The following is a 7,849-nucleotide window of genomic DNA, read 5'->3' on the forward strand; positions in this document are numbered from 1 at the left end:
TTTAAGGTAGCAAAACAAATATATCTTTAATGAACCAATGGCTGCATCTGCGCACAATTTGTTGCGATCTAGATTTAGGGAATCTCTCCCCCTCTCCCTCCCTCCCCAATTTAGAAAAGAGTCGAGTGTTAGGTCTTAGTGCTTCGATTCGACAGGAGCTGACCGAGCAACAAACACAACTTCAACCCCAAAAAGATTCCTGGTGCATGCGTCTCGCATTTATGCTGTTCATAGCGTTTGACCAACGCACGGGGACCGACGTGACCGTTCCGGGCGCGGCGGCCTGTGCAGCTCCCCCGCCTGGCGCAGCGAAGGGTTGGGGAGAGCAGTCGTGATCAAGGAGGCCATCACCCACCCCATCGGATCTGGCGAGGGGAGTAAGATGCTTTGAAATGCCGCTTTGAAATTGAAAAAACTAACTTCGACCAGGGCTGAGCCTCAGGCCTTAGCATGGGTCACTACGAAGAATTACAGTCGGCCAGGAAGGGTCCTTAATAGAAGATCATCTACCGCTCCGCTGTAGCGGTGGCATCCAGCGCTGGTTATCGTGACAGTGCATCATTGCTAGTGACAATATTAGCGCGCATCACTCCACCATTCTGCAATAGAAGGCTGCTGGTACTGCGGTGGCTTCCATGCATTCCTGATATGGGATCTTTTACACGACTATCGCTTCTTCAGACAGCCGGTTTGTTCAGCTTCTTCAACTGGCATGTGTGAAATGTGTTCTGCTAACAATATAGCACCCGGATACTGCATCAACTAAGCTTAAAATATGCCCTCAGCAAGCGGACTTGGAGCAAGAGGATCGCTGCCAAGCCACCGGCGAACAAAGCTCATGTTGACGTTGTTAGCGATTCTCGTATGCATTTTCATGAAATCAAAAGAATGACCTCCTCGCGCTGATTCTCCGTTTTCCTAACGCGGACTGATGGGCAGAGGATACGACCGCCCTCGTGTTTCCAATCAGAATTGGCGGAAAACACCAGTGGTTTGGTCTCAGCAGTATCTCGCGATTGGTACTAGTTTTTAATCCATTGGTTTATTAATTGAGCACATTATGGCAGGCCAAAGGTCGAACTTCCCAGAAAACCGCAAATTTTCAACTTTGCAGCATTATGCGTACAGTGAAGTTCAGCGCGCCAAAAGCGCCACAGCGCCACAAGACCTTAACAGGATGTGCTTCTTGTTCCACTTTGAGCACAATGGTGTATTTTTGTATTTTGAGCATACAGTTGTGATCTGTCGGTACGTTCATGTGACAACGTTGGTCTGCCGCGCGTGTTCCACGGCATCGTCGGTTGCTGACCGTCACACGCGTCGGCCGTATATCGCCGCGGAGTTTTCCCCAAAACCGTCGCTGCTCCGAAACTAGACAAAATAGGAACATGATTTTGGTGCAAATACGGAGAAATAGATGCCCCATAGCTTTCTGAAAATTTGGGCGCGGTCGCGCAGCATGCCGGAGAGGCATCCTCAAAGAACTTAAGGGGGTTGTGTCCCCACCATCCCCCCTCCCTCTCGCCAGGGCGAGGGTTAAGGCACGTAGGAGAAAACATCTGACCTGTAGCATCGAATAGGAAGACTGAAGCACCCAATATGCAGGGCGGGAATTCAATTATGTTTACCTAAAGGATTCGCAAACTCAACCTATTTTGTTCGATGCGCGTTAAGTTTAGTTCGCATCCACCCCAAACGCGCCCGTCGAGTGACACATTGTTTCCATTTGTGAGCTGACACGTGACCACCCTCTGGTAACAGCTAGCGGCGATCGTTCCACTGCATCCATCAGACAACCTCCATCCGCCAGACCTATGAATTCCTAGCAGATCCCCAGTTCGGGCGCTGCACCGCAGTTAGCCCACTCCTAACTCGCCACCTTAGCCGGCAGCACAGCTACTGTTGTCGGTGTGTCGGCCAACCGGTTCGCTTTGATCGATGTATGGCCACAATTACGCCGTCCTGCGTCCCGTCTCCAGTCGGTCTGACAGCTGTCCCACTGACGACGGCACTAGCGACCAACACCACACTCCTATTCATCTAGGTTGCCCGTGGTGCATTCCCGTGGTCGGATGGTTGTTAGGTATTCACGGACCGCCCACAGCTCACGTTACGCATTTACGACCGTTGTCATCCCTCTCTCCCCAGTGTCCCGTACTGTGAGGCTGGGCAACCACTTCCCTGCTGCCATGGTACCACTGTCTTAAACGTAATGCCTTAAAGAGATAATGTCTGTCTGACCCTAACTGAGCTGGGGGCACGAGACAAAGAGGGATGTATCGCTTGCCATGAAATCATGCCAACGGTACACGGTTTTTATGTTCTAAAACACCCAGTTGCTGTCGCCCACTCTGCCGATCCAACTAAACCTTCGTTCATTTCAGTCGGCTCGTCTGAGGCGTTCGCACCGAGTGCACTTGATCAATCCACGTCTGCCGACGGACCCCATTGCCTCTCAACGCAATAGAAGCCTCACTTCTGGTGTTCACGGAGCTCTTATTCTGCATGTCATGCAGCGCGTCGCCATCACGGTTCTACCTGACCCTACCTCGCAAAACAGGCCCACAGATTAACACGACATTCGTGTACCTGGCCAGGAGGGCTGCTTTGATCTTTGCAATGCGTGCTCTCTTTCACTTCAGTTCCCTTCACATCTACTCACGACAAACGCACCGGTCGGGTGATGCTGCATTTCAAATAATCATCTGACAAAGTGGGAAAGCTCGCACGACCTTCTCGCTGCAGCACTCAGCGGCAAGTGTCCGTCTGGAGGGCCACACAGCCCGGCCGGCCACGAAACATGGCGACCGGCTGCGTGACTTGGAAGTGAGGGTCGGGTGGGAAGGGAGGGGGGGGGGGGGGGGGGTGAATAGCAGCAAGTGCAAATTTCAATCGTCGTGCAGTATGTGACAGACAGAAAGCAGAAATGAGTTCACTTCGCTGTTCGTTTCGATACAGACATGCTGCCGAAATACCAGTGCATCTATATTTCCATTCTCGTCGCTTTTCTCCGAGAAATAAAAGTAGTACTATTGTCTTATCTACGTGAATATACCTCGCAAATGCACTTAACAACTTCAATGTACTCTTCGACACGTCATTGTTGTTACATCATCGTGATGGTACATAATCGCACTTTGCACAACATTTATTGAGAGCCAATCGACGGCCGTCATATCTGGAAACGATGCTCATTGCGCAACGATAACGCAGAAACGGCGCTGGGAGTCGAGGCGGCGGGGTGCGTGCGGCACTCGGGGGCTCGCTATTGTAGTGATTAAAATTCGAAGGTAGGAGCATGAATATATCCGTTTTACGATTACTTATGATATGTTCCGCCTTAAACACGACGAATGATGTGGAATTATTTTTTCTAACGTTAGGTACCAATGTATACCTACACCGACATGCGGTTTCACATGCTAACCTGCTGTGGCAATTGATCACGCCCTTGGCTCATACACTTGCATATGTGTGATAACTACTACAGACCAATAGTAGTATCACATCGTCCTCACTACGCGGATGACATTACCTGCCAGTCCAGAATATGTCAATTTCATACTTACCGGGTAGATAACACACCTCTGTTAATTAACCACAAAAGCTTCTCCAGACAAGTTTCTGAATGACTTCCCCTCATCCCTTCCCACCACCAACCGACTGACCCTACCGCCCCTCAGGAGCAACTCGCAATCTACTGGGATCCCAAAATGGCGTAGGCTCTCCATCCAGGTCGAACAGAAACAAATCACAAGCTACTTCCACCCCTAACCAACCCTGTTTCCATCGCTTGAGCCTTGATAACCCGGATCTACCTCTTCGCGTCAAGGTGTATGAAACTTCGCAGAGTTTAAAACCAATCGTTACCAAAAACGCTTCCCCTCTTAGAAAGTATTAGTACTAAATATCCTCGGCATCTTGTTGATTCCTCCGAGCGAAATGCATAACATAGATGGCTCAGTTGGCCTTGGATCAGTGTTCCGCCAGGGCCTCGTTGGGAGGGGCTGGTGTTGCTGGCCGTTATGCATTGCATGGTAATTTTTCTTGGCAGTTCTTGCATAAATATCCATTGGGCTCTGAAGCTCTTTTGATGACACTTTTTTCATGTTTTCACTCTAAAATCTTGCAGGAATTACAACTATCAGCAAGATAGTCATTTAACAGGTAGGTAGGTGGGTGGGTACACGCCTGACCGGACTGGCACGTAAGGACAGCACATTGGAGGTCCCAGTGCATTAAACATGTATTAAGTGCAAAAACGTGATCACCATGATTGCTGCAACATGACATGATTTTGCAATTTGGCATGATTGTGAAGATTTGAAAGGTCAGATGCCAGACTGCAAACAGTTGTTATATCAGACATGTCAGGATTGGGGTTAAGGGTAGACCTAAAATTGTCTTGCATGCAGGCTTCAAATGTGAGTAGCCCACAAGAGATGATCCAATATTGCTAGTTAAACTGCATGGTGAGCAGACATTTCAAGGGGTTAGCATATTTCTGGTAATCTATAGCAAATTTTGCCTGAAGTAAACTAAGATGTTGTCCCCAAACATAGTATCTCTGAAGTTCTCCTTGATTTAGTCAGGAATCTTACTGGCACACACCTGCATGATGCCCAGAACATTGATACCAGGATAACTATTGGTCAATAGCACTCAGGACATTGATGTCATTTGGATATATGGCATAGTGGATACATTTTATCTTGCAAACTGGGCTGTATCAGGGTGTAAGAAGCATTTTTATGAAAATGCTTTCAGGCATATTAGCTTCCCAAGCCTTAGAAATCATAATTCCTCACTGACTTCAGTGCAATTGCTAGATGTGCACACAATGATTACGTGGGATTGATGGTTGCCACAGCGATGGCCTAGTCTGGCTTATATGACAGATAAATGGCTTGGTGTAGAGTTTTCCAGTTATTGATGGAACTGACACTCAGATAATTCCATTATTCTGGGCAGTGAGTCACCATCACAGATCATTCAGCCAACATGCCTTTGCATGGCTGGCATGCAAGTGGATAACCTAATTGGGCAAGCCAACTAAGTAACATATTAGTTAGGATTCCAGTAAGCAGACATTTTAGCCACCCTCTAACAGAATGTTTCTAAGCACTTTTATCTGGAAATTGCCCTCAAAGCATCATAATTCTCAGAAAGATTGACTATGTGCTGAAATGGGTACAGTCCATGTGCCATACTGAGCAGCTGAGAGCTTGGGTTGCAGGGGGAGTTATGAAACACATGGCCATACTGTGCAGATTGGATTTTGCCACTACATCAGACATGTCATTTGGACATTTTGTTCAGCTCAACATATTTTTTTGCATTGCAATCAGGGCAGGAATGGGGTAAGCAGCACAATATTTATATGCATGGATGACAAATTGCTGCACTTGCAGCATGTGGTTTCTTCATCATTGAAGAAGTGTTGTTCAGTCATGTTTAGTATAATTCACTGTTTCATTGTTGCAGGCAGATATGGATTCTGTGAGGGTTGCAGTGCGGGTACGGCCTTTCAATCAAAGGTATGTAATAGCTGTCGCACGTGGGGGTTGATGTTAATTTTAATGATGATTTTAACAAAGTTAAGCTAAGCAAGCAAAGCCAGAATTGCTTAAGTGACTGAGTAACTTCAAGAGATAAATAAGGCATCATCTGCATGCCTACACATCCACACCATTCTCAAATGCTTGACATGACTTTAGACAGTACCAAGCATGTTAACTTTTAATGTATATTTTATGCAAGGCTGTGTACATAATCAACCCCTAGAAGCAAAGGTATTTCCCCCCCAATTGTTTGATGATTTTGGAAGAAAAATTTTTTTTTTTGTATTTCCATAATCACATCATTCTGTCTGCCAAGTCAATGACTGGCATGTGCAGTCTCATTGTGGTGATGTGTGTTTTCAGGGAAATTGACCTGAATGCTCATGTTATGTATCTCCATGGAGGGAAAGAAGACCATGATCACAAATCCAAAGGTATATATTTTTGTCTCAGCGATGAGTACATGTCCATAATTCCATAATAGCCCTTGTGTTCAATTATGATTGCACTAGCATGTTTTTCCCCCTGCTGCATTCTCAATGACCACAACAATGTTACAACATTAGCAGCCACCTTCTTTGCATGCAATGAAGTAGCAACCATTGAGTCAGGCTGGTGATGCAGATACCCATGGGTCTGATCTCCAGTAGCTTTTTACACTGATCCCAGTCACATATCTTTTATGACCTCCCAACCAATGAGTCTTGGGGGCCCCCATTAGCATGTTTTGACAGCTGGGGAGCTGAGGATGCACAGAGATAAGCTTGTCTGAGTGAATGAATGTCACCAATCAGCAGCAGTGGTCAATCCATCTTAGCTTGCATATTGTTCTGTTTCCATGTATTATCCATGCAATTTTCATTAATGTTGTCATGTGTCATTTCAGCAAGGTGAACGGTGGACACCACCCAGTGTGATGATGTCAAGGAGTTCACCTATGATTTTTCTTACTGGTCATTTGATCCACATCATAGAATCTTCCATTCACAAGAGAGGTAAGTGATGTTTCCAGATGGATAAGTGAGGTGCCTTTATAATGCCTGATTATAGCAACATTGGATGCATTCAAGCCTGTGTGTGACTCACAATTACACACCAGCAGGCAGTTTTACTACAGCAAACCATCCTTTCATAGAATGCTGACAGCATTACAAAGTATTGAATTGCATGCAACCCTGTTTTTGAGTCATGCCATGCATTTGGTATGTTTGTCTGAGGTGTGATGGCAAGTGACACATAACATTACCGGATGCCCCGGTACTGTAGAAGTAGTCAGTCCTGTAGGAAAGCACAGCCCACCCCACACTATCCGCACTCTCATTAATGATTGCAGTACAAAGTTATCTCAGGATGGAAAATGGTGGTGATGCTTTCTGGAATACCTATTCAAAAAGCTGTAAGTCTGGCCATTTAATGTCCATTTAGGTCAGCAGACAAAGCCAGAGGAAGTATGGTCACACTCGGATGTAGTCAGATCTAGCTCAGTCACACCTTTATGAAGGCCAACAATCACCACCTAGAAAGGTAATGCTTCCAGCATTTGTATGGCCTCATAGTTGCAAATTAGTTACCAGACGCACAGGCCAAAAGATATGGAGTTAAATCTTTGGTCAAACTTGACTAACTGCGATGGCTTAGAAAAGTCGATGATGTTGTTTGGGGAAAAGATGATTCATATTTTATTGAACAGGGTGGTGGCTTCAGGACAGGTTAAGGTGGAAAATGGTTGCCCTTTATTTAAGCAGATGTAAATGACAGACGTTGACCAAGAATTTGGCGCATTGGCGCAAAATAGTTTCTTGCTATGAAATCGGACGTTAACTTTTTCATCTATGGTATGTTGTCTAGAATATGGAAGTCGAATCCGGCCAAAGTGCAAACCCGGAGGTACGAATAAACACTGGTATGTTGTCAGTACCCGATCAGCGGTCTTTGGCTTCACAAAACGTGTTTTGTAACATCATACTTATTGCCTTCCCCTCGGAAGTCTCAGAAATGAAATGCTCATTGAGCTGAAAGATCCACATTCCTCAAGCCACCGTGTATCACTGAGATGGCAACCTATGGCCGTGACAGTGCGACCGGGAAGGACGGTGCCGGAGGGACAGCTGAACGTGTCCGGAGAGTTCTGTCCGGGGCTCCCCAGTGGGCGGGTGCCGAAGAGACGAACGTGTCCGGAGAGTTCTGTCCGTGGCTCTCCAGTAGGCTGATGCCGAGGAGACGAACGTGTCCGGAGAGTTCTGTCCGGGGGTCTCCAGTAGGCCTGTGTCGAAGAGAGGAACGTGTCC

The sequence above is a fragment of the Pollicipes pollicipes genome, unplaced genomic scaffold (assembly GCF_011947565.3).
Source record: "Pollicipes pollicipes isolate AB1234 unplaced genomic scaffold, Ppol_2.1 Scaffold_4002;HRSCAF=4701_pilon_pilon_pilon, whole genome shotgun sequence".
In the NCBI taxonomy this organism is placed as follows: Eukaryota; Metazoa; Arthropoda; class Thecostraca; order Pollicipedomorpha; family Pollicipedidae; genus Pollicipes; species Pollicipes pollicipes.